At 37.4% G+C, this 12,896-nt stretch overlaps 1 protein-coding gene across 6 annotated transcripts in view; it reads left to right on the forward strand.

Moving 5' to 3' along the window:
* Positions 1-12,896, forward strand: part of GMDS (GDP-mannose 4,6-dehydratase) — a 411,509-nt gene that overhangs the window by 69,161 nt on the left and 329,452 nt on the right. The gene's annotated exons all lie outside the window — the stretch shown is intronic.

Here is a 12,896-nt window from a genome sequence, read left to right on the forward strand (position 1 = left end):
AAATTGTGTTTCAGTCATACGTCCTGTCCTTATTGCGTGCAATGTTGTAAGCATTCTAAAGCGATAATATTCCCTGGTTTCTCTTGAGGTGAGATGTGAAGGAGTGTTTAAGCCTCCTGAAAATCAGTTTGGTTTTAGTTTTTCTAAGTAAGCCTTCCCACAAAAAGCAATGTATTGTTCCTGTCACTGTAAGCTTTGGAACACGCAGCAAGAGGAAATCACATTGAAAGACTGCAGTTATTGACATCACACACAGCAGAATACAGACATGAAATTAGAATAATTGTGCTTTTAATTTGCTTGTGTGATGGAATTAACTGCATTAACACGGGTCTGGTTTATTAGCTCGTGTACAGCAGTATAACAACAGGGCTATATGAGTCCAAGGGCGTAGAAGATGGTCCAGAAGATAACTGAACTGCTGCTTTGTGAAGTGAAATCTGAGCCAGTAAACTGTGCTGGATATTTGCAGTCTATGGCTAGGTGTCCCTGCATCCCTTTTCTTGAACTGGTTCACTCTATAGCAATCTCTGTGGGATTACCTGTCCCTCTTAATTGGAAACTAGAATGTTAGGACCATGCTAACATCATCTATCTCCACATGCCTGCTGCAGCTGCAACAGCTTGGTCACAGCATTGGAGGGCTTAAAGGGGTAATAGTGGTGCTCGTGCTGCTGCTATAGATTCTTGGATGATTATGCCATGAGTTATGGGAAGGATTATTCCTCAAATGTCTCACTGCATGATTAGCTCAGTTGGTTAGAGCATGGAGCTAATAATGCCAAGATTGTGGGTTTGATTCCCATGTGGGCCATTCATTGAAGAGTTGGACTTGATGATCCTTCTAGGTCCCCTTCCAGCTCAGACTTCTCTGTGATTCTGAGCCAATGCAGATCTGGCACTGACTCTCGGCTTTTGGAAATCTAATGTCTTGGAGGACAATGAAAATGGCTCTTTGAGAAGCTGACCTGGATGCAGCAGGCTGATACTTAGGCAATGTTAGCAGTCATATGGGAAGTCTAGATGAAATTCTTCTTATGCTTCCTGTCGTCTCCAGTACCACTTCTGTTGTTGCAGGTGAGGAGAGAAGGTTGTAAGCGCCTCGAGTCTGTTGACTGAGGTGGTCGGGGAACTTGACTATGTTATTGGTAGAACTTAAAAACAGTCCAACAGCGTTTAGCATTTTAAAACAATTCCCAGTGTTGAAACAGGGAGTAGAACTTGGCCATCTGTTCAGGTGAATATCTTCACCAGAGACCTAAACAGCTGTTAGCATTAGACTGTGGTTATATAGACTTACTGAATTTACTTGTGTGCATCATGTTTGAGGAAGGAGGGAAGAGAACTTCTAATCTTAGCTTGCTTCACATTCTGGTCACTTTGAACCAGTGACGTCTTCAGGATTTTTTTTGGTGGTGTTTGTATTGGCTTGTGTTTATGCAGAATGAAGTTTTCTATCACTCTCACTTCCAGTTAGTTTATGTGAGCCATGCTGAAATGAAGGAAAATAAAATCATAGGAAGTTGGTCTGGTTTCCTGTAGGAAACCAATGAAGATGAAATTGGTTCTTGGAATGAACTCACAGTAGTCTGGGAAATACTGTCAGAGAAGACATTTTTCTGAATCATAAATAGTGAGGACTGTGACTCATAAAGTAGGTCACTGGGAGGCTGATCTGATCTCGTACATGGGAGAAAGTGAGAGAAGACTGAAACTTGTTTCTTATTAAAAACAGTAAACTTAACAAAATGATATCATCAGTAGGAACAAATTATCCAGTGTGCATTCCTGTCTGTTTTGGAGAAACAGGGATTAGCTCTCTGCACTGTGGCCTCACCGTGGGATGTTCAGAAAACAGTAGCACATTCACTTCATGGGTATTAAATAAACAGTTCAGCCTCATTTTCTCTATCCAGTCTTTACACGTCATCCTGCTTTGAACTGCAGTTCTTTGGGAATCTAGTGTTAAGTAGGATGGGGACCCCAAAACCTCCCTGAGCAACCTGTTTCCTCACCTGTGTAGTTCTTTCACTCTTACAGGAAAAGAACAGCACACACCACCACAAATTTTCACATTTTTTAAATGGCGCGTTTCCTGCATTTTAATTTCTGACCATTGCCTCACCTCCTGTCACTGTATACTGCTGAGAAGAGTCTGTCTCAGTGATCCTTTCCCATCCCACTCATCAGGTGACACATCAGGGACATCACCCTGAGCCTTCTTCAGGCTAAGCAACCCCAGCTCTTTCAGCTTCTCTTCACGAGACATGCTCCAGTCCCTTCAGCCTTTGTGGCCTAAGACTACCCTGACCAGCTCCTCCTTGACTGTAAGCATTACCTGTTCATAGCATTTCCCCTTAGAAGTTTTTCAGTCACCTATGTCAGGTTATCAATGCCCTCCAGAAACCTTCTGGCTTCCACCCGCTGCGTTGTCCCCGTAACAGATGTCAGGATGGCAAAATTCGCCCATGAGGAGCAGGATATATGAGTATGAGCTTTCTTAGCTTACCTGAAGAAAGCCTTACCTACTACTACATCACATTGTAAAGCCTGTTTGCATCCTCAGACTCCTCACGGTTGGAGGAACGTGAACCGTATCGGAAACAGGTCATCTTTTTCATTTCCTATCGCAGTCTTTTACGGGATGCTTTCTTCCTGCAGTTGTAATTGTGTTTGTGATAATTGCTGGGAGGAGATGGTGCTGTGCAACTTCCTCGTGAAGAAGGTAGTGTTTGGCTCACGGCATGGAAGCTAGCATCCTCCTGTTTAGTACACAACTAAATCTGATAATTAAAATTCTCCTGCAGGTTTTATCAGTGATGTTGTAGGGGCAGTACTCTTCCCCACCACTCTTCTGTCCATGCAGCTAGTGTAGCTGAAAACGATCCATGACAAGGCCTGTGTCGCTCTGAGGCAGTCTCACACGAAGAAGGCGCTTTCGCTGCACGTGCACAGTGAGCTATGGGGAAAGCCAAGGAGCTAGATAACTGAGCGTGGAACTGAGTGCTGAAGTCTTCTGATTGCAGAGTTCTGGCATCCTTTCAAAGTCTCATGCTGGTCAATAGCCAGGTTTGGGAAATGTGCCCTCCTTACAGAAGAGCTCTTTATTTAAAGCTCCTTTTGTTGGAAACTCTTCAGTTTGGTTTTCCTTAGCTTTAAATACCTCAGTAACTGGAACAAAATTCTGATTGCTGTCATTGTCTATTTGATGGATTAATTCTGAGAATAATTATTTTGCACTGGAGATGTGTTTTAGTAGTATGGTCCATTAAACAGGGATACTCCTCTCTAATTAGTTGGATGGGGGGGTTTATCACACATAAATATCATTAACAAATAAATCTTAATGATGCTACTTCTGTTTTTATCTGCTAACTGTATGTACATAGTTTGGTTCTGATTCTGCAATGGTTTCTCATGGCAAAAAAAGGTGTTTGTTGTTGGGCACTTGGACTTTTAAACTTTTTTTTTCATTAATACAATATTGCTTATATGAAACTGTAGGCTAAATAATTAAAAAATAATTGTAAAGCTTTTTCCAATATTCCATTAGTAGCAAGGCTTATAATTGCTTATAATTGCATAATTCATGATTAATATACTGTACCTTGTGTTTATCATTCAGTATACTGTTTTATTATTGCATGGATTCAAAGCTTCTTATTAATATCACAGAAGCTCAAAGCTTCTGAGAAAATGAATGTGATTTTGTATGTTTTATAGAAGAAAAATTCTGACTGTTCATTGTAACAAGATCCTAGTCTAGTTAATTTTAAAGGATATTAGCAATACTCTAGAGATGTAGTACAACTTATTCACAGAAAAAAACAGACCTTAATTTTCTGTCATTAGAGAATTTTATATCTATGCTTTATAGACTGTTATTGTCTCAATATGATATCAAATTCCTTCTAATTTAGCTGTTCAATTTGCTAGACAAAAGTTGAGTTTCCAAACCTGATTTATGCTATCAGGCTATAGATATGGAGCCCTTCTGCCCTAGGGTACCTCGGCTTAGTGTAGGACCCCTGTGTGTGGCTGTGGTTCTGTGGCATGCTCAGGTACCTGTCAGTCTCCTGTCATCTGTTTACTGGTGGTGGCAGCTCGTAACACCAGCCTGGGGAACACAACCTTGCTGGAAAATTGTTGTGCTAGCCAGCAAATACTGTATTTGCACAGGGCTTTTGATGATGGGGCCTTGGTCCTTAGGCAGGACAATTAGGCTCTCTGCTGTAAATACAAAGGTATAAAACCTAGGGCTACCTTCTATCCTGCAGAGAGTTGTAGCGCTTTTGCTCATGCTGGTATTACCCAGTGTGTGATCTTGTAGGGTGCTGAACTCTCTCAATTTAGTTCAAAACACCCTTTAAACTGCTTTACCTTCAGATTGTTGCAGTTGTTAGGATGCTTTCCTGAGTTTTGTGCAGGATGCTGTGTCCCTCTGGGGTGGAGTGCACCAGAGGGCAGAGTAAGCCTCTCAAGTGATTCTTTCAAATGCTTATATGTGCTGCTTTGCTGTGTGCACCTTAAACTCCTTAAGTAATCTAATTCCTTTTGAGTGATCAGGTTTTAGGTAGCTTTACACTTGAAGTATTTTGGGCAATTAGTATAATGTGTTCAGTACCTGTTCAAACAGATTCTGTGTGGCCTGGAAGGGAAGGTAGTTCCAGTAATAGTTAGCAATTGGAATTATATGTGCCTCTTCACTTGGTCCACTAAATATTTATGGCAACTTTATACAATCCCGTAATTGCAGCATATATTGTCAGACTAAATAGATTTAAAACCAAGTGTTAGTAAAGACTTAGTGCAACTATTAATTTTATTAAGCAGATTAACTTTAATAGTTTACTATTTGAATTATAGCTGCAAATGCTATGAATACATAAAAAGAACAATGGAATAATGCACTCAGTGGTACTAGTATTTATTAGCAAATTACAAGCATTAACAAATTGCTCCCCAAACCAAATACTATTTATGTTAATACCAATTAGAAAATTAAGGCATTATGTTTATGGGTATATTTTTACCACAGAAGAACTCTCATGAGTTCTGCTGCCGGCTGGTGTTGCCTGTGTGCCCTCCTATCCCACATCTCTCATTTTCTCCTTACCTGCACGTTCCCTACAGCGACAAAACCCCTCCTTTTCTCCCTGCTCTTGCTCTGATCAAAGGTGTTCTTTCCCTCTCTATAGAAAAATACACAAGAGTTCATATGCTTTTGAATCACAGAGACATTATTTATAATTCCTGTGAAAAGCTTGCACTTTTTTAGTCTTCAATTTTGTTGTTTTATCTTATGAATCATTTCCAGGGTAAATGCTGGAGCACATTCCTACGAATGTTACTTAAGTATATTGGGAAAGCAGCCATATAAAAATTAGTACTTAATCAGGGATATGAAAAGGACCAGGCTGATCCCTGGGACGGGACTTTTCCGTATGGTTTAGTAATTAAAGAGCAGAATGTGCACTGTTGTGGATCTGTAACTGAAGATTATAGATTCCTTTAGAAGTTTTTTTTTTTTTTTTTTTTTGCAGCTTCAGTGGGTGTCTCTTGCATGATATTTTACAAATGCAAGCTGGGGACTTTTTTCAGCTGCTGTTCTTGTTTTATGCAGTCACATACAAAGCAGGCTGAATGCTGTGATGAATGAAGTGGTGTTTATCTTTGTGACCCTGATGATGGGTAAAGTACCGCCTCCTTCATCTTGTGCTTTGTATGTGGTTTCTACTTTGAGGCTCTGTGATTTGACTTCCTAACTGACTTCTGAATTTTAAGTCTGGTGTAGTGAAGGAGGAGAGCCAGTGAATCCATGTTCATTCAGTGCCTTGGTCCCAGTTACGTCCGGATACCTGCTGAAATCAAATCTTCAATGAGCTCTGCTGCTGCATAATTGAATTGCAAATTGAATTGCTTTAAAGCATATTTTATTTAGAGCTGGGCTATAAATGGAAATTTGTTAACTTGGATTCCTATTTTAGAGAAGAGTGGTATATCATATAATTCTTCTTTTGTTTGCAATAATCAAATCTCTGCTGTTACTGTAGTTATTTTATTTTTAGTACGAAAGTAATTGCCGAAGTGGTTTCTGCTTCTGGGCATGAGCAGGGAGGAGTGATCAAAAACTTCCCTGAGAGTTTTGTTCTAACAGCTGCTGCAGGGGAAGAGAAAGGTGGGGGAAAGGAAAGGCAAAACCAGCTGTGGCATTCACAGCGTTGTATTTCTTGTGTCAAATAGGTGGCAGCAGAGCGTTGTACACAATGCAGCAGCTCCATCCCGCTCTGGGAATGGGGGGGAATGACACTTCAAGCTGACTTGTATCAACTTCAGCCTTGAAAGACTTGTCGCTTGGCATAAAATAGGGAAGAAAGCTACTATTGATAGTGCAGGCGCATAGAGGATGAAGAAGGGCATGAGATGCTGTAAAGTACTGAATTTCTGGAGTAGTCCCAGGTGGCAAAACTTAATCTTTTAAGGTATGTCATCCACTCACGCAACATGATTGAAATCAGCTAACATAATATGCATGTCAAAATAAAGAGACAGAAAGAAAAAGAAAGTATTCACAAGTTGCAACTGAAAGTGATATACAGCTGCCTTGGGGTACCGTAGGAGTTGGCCAGAAAGCCTATGTTTTATTTAAGCGAGTTAGAGAAAGGAAATGTCAGTCCTCAATCAGGCAAGCAATTCTTTGGTAAGGTTTACTTAAATGTCAGCATTCTTAGGAAAAGAGCTGCAGTCTGTTCTGCTCTGATCCCCAAAATTAGATTTGCTATTAAAATGGGTCAAGCTGCAGATCTGTCTCTAGATGTGTTTGATTAATAAAACTAGTCCAGGGTTTGGCTTAGTATTTATTAAGTACAAAATTAATGGCTGCAAAATAGCTGCAGTCATCGTAGGCATTAACATATTTTGTTGTATGCTCATCTGCATCCAAAATTTTGGAGTAGAATGATCCCAAAATAAAAGGTGCAGTCGAAGGCTTTGATGTCAATGATTGCTCAAGTCCTCAGATTTTAAGGTATCATAGTAGGAAGATGGAAAAGAAGTTGAGAAATTATTATTAGTAGTGTAGCGTGACCAGTCTAGAGATTGTGTCAAGGCTAGAAAAGTCCATATGGGGTGCTATCTTATTTTGTAATATATTTTATTTCTCTTACAGCTCTGAGTGCAACCATCCTGGCTGAGCATTACCTTTACTGCTTATAGTAATGATAGACCTCGTTAAGCGTTTACTTTCTGTAAACGTGCTTTTTAACCCCGCTGCCAGAAAAACCATTGCAGCAACTTGGAGATATCTGTCAGGTTTCTGTTTTGATAAGAACTTGTTTCTCGTATAATTACGTTTCTTTCCCCCTGATTTGGTATTTTAGTGATCCATCCACCCTCTTCATCAAGCTATTTAGAAACCCAAACCACTATGTAATTTATTTTTTACAGGTTTAAAGAAAATTATATTTGACTCACTTTGAAGTGTTGCAAATTGTGCTAACTGCTGCAGTTTACTGAGGCTGGAGGGTAACGCAGGTCTGCAAGGGTGTCAGTGATTTCCAGTATAGTTCATCATACCCTGTGGAAAGTGTTAATATGATAGCTCCAACTTTTGGAACTTTTTCATTGTGCTTAAATTACTGCTCATGCAGAAGAATGAGTATGTGTGTGTTTTGGTGGGTTTTATTGTAATTATTATTTGCTTGTTTTATTATTACTAAATTTCTTAGTGGCAATTTTAAGAAAAGTCTAGGCAGAACAATTATATGCAATATTTGCTATATGAACACAGGTCAAGCTATGAAATTAAAGAAATGCATGTGATTTTTTTGGATAAGTAATAATATGAAGCTATTTTAATACTTCTTTTTTTTCTGTTGCTAAGTGTTAAATCTGTTATATACTTAATTTTTTTTTCCTTCTCTCTCCGAACAAGCTTCCATGGAAACATATTAAATTCTTGGAAGAAATAACACGGCCATGTTTTGGTATTTTTACAAATAATTTACTAAATTACTGTTCTGAAAACTAGAAATGGAAGCTATGAAAAATCTGTGACTACGCAATAATACATGCATTGCACTGATTGTCTTGATGAATTAGGTTGGCAGAACAAATGCAAACTTTTAAAAATAAGCAGTTCCAAAACACTCTTGTTAATTCTTCTTGAGGCTAAATGCTACAGACTGCTATTGAAGCCAAACCTCATTGAAATATTTGCAAGGGGGTTGCTGGGGAGGGAGGATTGTTGTTGTCTCTTGCCACTTTTCCATTGAGGCAAGGATATTAGCTTGAATGACATCATTTAATTTTCTCAATTTTGAAATGTTGTATTTGCATAACAAAGCAGTATTTCTTTTTTTTCCTTTAGTTTCATTAGAACTGTTGGGTGTGTGCGTGTGTGCATGTTTCCAGTCCTCTTGCTGAGTAATGCTAGATTTGCTCTTTGTTCTGTGTAAGTTTGGCTTTGCGGTTTATGCAACTTTAAAAATGTATGTATATATCCTCTCGACTCCCTTCATCTGTGGATGAAATAGACTGTGTGTCTTAAAGCTTCTTGGTGTTTTACAGGCATACAAAACAAGAGAAATAAAGTATTTTCTGCAGTAAAAAAATGTTTCATTTGTTTTCTTCATGTATAAAACGGCATTGAGAAAGCCCAAATCACACAAAACATTTCTGTGGGAGAGCTGTTGCAGTGAGACATGCACAGTCAAACTCACAGAGCCCCGATGATTTAGAATGGCTGTGTGGCCAGGAGTGACAGAACAGATATTAATTCCACTGTTAGAATAGACCGTGGGCACAAGTTTCTTTTTCCTTGAGCATTTTAGAAGGAAGAGGAAACATTATTTGTTTATAAGTTCCAGAACCGTGTTGAAACTCTTTTTTTTTTGCTACTTTGTTATTGTCAATAAATGTTGTAGTTAGGAAAAAGTGAAAGTTGTCATTTTTGGATGTTTTGGATCTCTTTGTTGTGTTCTTTTTAAAATTTTTATAGCAAAAATCATGAGATAATCTGTACAGAGCATCGTATCTTAACTGAACGTCTCCTGTGAATGAGATGATTGTTTGCTTTGTAAACAGTGTACATCTGGTATTTATTGATAAATCATTGGAATTAGGAATCAGAATGGTTTAAATACTCTTGCTGCATTTTTATCTTTTTGTGATGATGCTGTGTTAGATTTTATGAGGCAGAAATCAGCTGTTCAGGAAATTTCTTTAGATGCTGAAGAATTGTAATATAGGAACTTATCCCTGCTTGTGCAAGACACTCAGGTCTGGAGGGGGAGTACATCTTGGTATGTGCTTGTGCTCTAACATGCAACTTGCTTTGTACAGGTTAGGTATGTTTTATGTAAGAGATGATTATTTGGAAAAAGCTTAACTAAAACCAAAATCCTATACTGTCTGTCCAATACAAAAAAATCTGCCCTTACATTAAGAACTTCTCAATTTCAATTATTTTTTATCTCTGTGACTTTTTGAAATGGGGCTGTGCTGAGCACCTTTGGTGATAGACTTGGACTCCAAAAGACTGGCTGCAGCAACCGGATTAGTCTGGTGGTTTATCTTCCTATACAACTGTGCATACTAGCTTTCCCATTACCCTATTTTTCATTAAGTATTTACCAAATATATTGGCCAGCATAATTGAATTGTGAATGTCTGAACTGCATTTTTCCTGTAAGTATGTGATGCTGAGAAATAGCATTTTAATTTTAGCCAGACATTCTTGCATAATGTTGCTTCATGGTGATGCAATTTCACTGGCATAGCATCAGAACAAAGACTACAGCATCAAACAAGGATGTAAAAACAAATTAAAGGATGCTAGAAGCTTTAAGCACTGCTTTAAAGATTTTAATATGCTTAATATTCCTGAATTTTTTTAAGCTCTGTGTGTGTTTGTGTAACAATCTGTGAGTTCTGTGGAGCTTTTCTCATTTTATATTGGTGTAATATTTTTCCTTTGACTTGTTTCTAAAACTCCACTGTGGCAAAGAACCTCCACCAGAAATGATGTATTTTAATTACAAGGCATATGCAACCTATGTATTTAGTTAGCTGGGCAGTAAAACTTAATTGCAAGGCTCTAAAAAATGCTCCTGAAAACATTGCATACGTTCAGCATAGCTAAGTCTTTGGATCTAATAAAAGATTCAGTTAGCTTACTAAAGCCACATTATCTAAAATCCCAATTCCACTGAAAAAAAATAGAATAAAATTTCCATTGAGTAAGGGATATTATGCCATGCTATTTTTTATGATATTGATCTATATTGTTATCTGTTCCATGTCTAAACTTGAATTACAGTAGCAGTCTTTGCAAGTTTATCTGGAGTAAAAAGGTACATGATTCTTCCTGCAGATTTCAAAAGTTACAACTTATTTGAAACAATACAGCACATAAATAGCTGATAAATGAGAACTATTTTCAAAAGTACTATGAAAGGAATTCTGTAAAACACTTCAGGTTTTGTGGAAGTTTTTTTTTTTTGTAGAGGTTTAGGGTTTTTTTTTTTTTTTCACGTAGATGTTCCTGAAACTGGTTGCAATACTTCTAATGGGAAAAAAAAAAAAAAAAAAAAAAAGACTTGTCATGAGGTGTGATCTGAAGGCAACTCACATCACTGGCAGAGATTCTTTATAGTGCTTAGGAGCATTTCATGCTTGCAGGTTTTTTTGTTACTGTACTCTGTCTAATACTTTGATTTTGTTCAGTTCTCAGTATTTCTAGGTGGTGTGCATTTTCATCTTGTCACATTTAGATGTACCATTACTGAATGCTGCAAATTCCAGTGAATGGCTGCATTTACTAATGCTACTGTGTGTGTTTCTGCTTTGTATTTTTTAAAATAGCGTACAATGATAAGGGAATATGTATTAGAAATGTGGACTGTAAATGCTGAATGCTAATTAGGATTTAAAAGAACATCATACAAGACAAACTTGGAATGGTTTTTGGAGAATTACATACTGTTAACTGTGTTTGAATTGTGTAAGTAGTTTATTACTTGTAATTCGTTGCCTTACGTTTGTGGTTAAGGTACTGAACTAGAATTCCTCTATAAATATTAGTGTAAGGTATTCTTTATTTTTACTGAATAAGTCAAAGCAAATGATTTGAACTTTCTCTCCAATACTTCAGTTTAAAATAAATAATTGAAAATCTCTTGATTAACACCAAGTCATATTGAAGTCAAAATTTCCAATAATGACATGCAACTGATCAATAGAAGTTATTTATGATAGTATCACTGTAGATTTAGCAATCTAGGAACAGTAATATTGTTGCAATTTAATGGTTGAAAAATCCATGTAACAGTATCTAGTACGAAAACCTGTCCTCATTCACAGGGCAATTTTTCCATTGACGCAGTGGTTTCCTTTATAAAGTTGAAATATTTTTAATCCATGAATGGTTTGCCTCAAAACAAAAGAATAGGGGAAGCAAAAGAAAGTTTTAATATGAGACCCATTGATAAAACAGAATTGCCTGCAATGTATTATCCTCTCTGTCAGCAAGTATAGGTTAAAGTTAAGTTTTCTTTTATAAGCAAATACTAATATTTTTATAGGAGGGGTGTCTTTCTTAATGATATGTTACATATACATATTTACTGTTAGATGTTTACATGTTCACGAAGTGCACTGTTACCAAAGTGAAACATAGCTTTCTAATACCTCGGAGTATATATATAATTTGAAGATTTAAAGGTTGCAAGGACAATATATTGAAAATGCAATTCCATTTCAAAGCAAGGAAGCAATTGAAGCTTAATTAAATGTAGTTTAACTTTTAATTTATGGTTAGATTTATATATTTTTTAATATTAGATGGCACTTCTGGTTTTATAGGGTGTGGAAGGATGAACACTTTGCCTTTAATATTTGAAGAGGAACTTTTCCCATATTGTCATTAAATGTTATGGATAAAAACGTCACAAGGAATTTTAAATCTTTTTGAAGTAGCTTTCATTCATACGCCTACGAGTTTGAGAAGAACATCCCAAAGTGCACGTGGATGTGAGTAAACTTGGCTGTCCCTACACACCTTTGCTGAGGTGCCCTTGGGTTTGTTTGTGTGTTAATCTCTTCCTGCTGTGTTGGGTATGGGGCAGGGCCTCCAGCACAGAGGATACTTCTCCACGGGTCTCCCAAACCCTAAGTGGGCTCTGCTGTGGCTGTAACATCTCTTCTGGATGGCAGTATTGTGCTGTAGTGTCAGACCGTAGTCTGAATGAAGCAGTTAAATGGAAGTAGATATTTGGTTTACTTCCACTAACAGACAGTTAGGGACCTTACTTTAGACTGAGCTTTCTGATGTGCTTTTTCTTGGACTGGAATTTGCAAAGTACTGGTGATGGTTCATGTAGGTTCCTGATCTTCACGTGAATTAGTGTGATTTTTTTGCTTTCTTTAGCTTTTAGCCTACATTAAGCAATCCGTACAACCTGATTAATTTGTATAAAACCAGAAACTATATACTCACTAAATCTGCTTGTTTAAGGTAGCATTTTTATCAGTAGGTTATAAAATTGTAGTTTAAAGTGTTTGCTATAAATGAAGGTGGATTCATTTTAAGAATTTAAGCACAGGTTTTTGGTTTTTTTTGCAAGCATATACTATAAATAAGGGAAAACTGAAGTGTCTGGGTTTTTTTTTTCAGACAGTCTATGGTGGCCTGTTCACAATTTTCTTCCCTTCACTGAAATTGTTATTAGTACATCTAATTTGACCATTCCCTCACATAACTAGAGCTGGTCTTAAAAAACCTTTGCTTTAGAAAATGTGATTGGAAATAAGAGGGACATAGGGAAATACTTTTTTTTGTCAATGACTGTAATTTAAAGGATCTTCATGAAATGGTAGTTATCCCACAGAATTCCAAT

The sequence above is a fragment of the Hirundo rustica genome, chromosome 1 (assembly GCF_015227805.2).
Source record: "Hirundo rustica isolate bHirRus1 chromosome 1, bHirRus1.pri.v3, whole genome shotgun sequence".
NCBI lineage: Eukaryota > Metazoa > Chordata > Aves > Passeriformes > Hirundinidae > Hirundo > Hirundo rustica.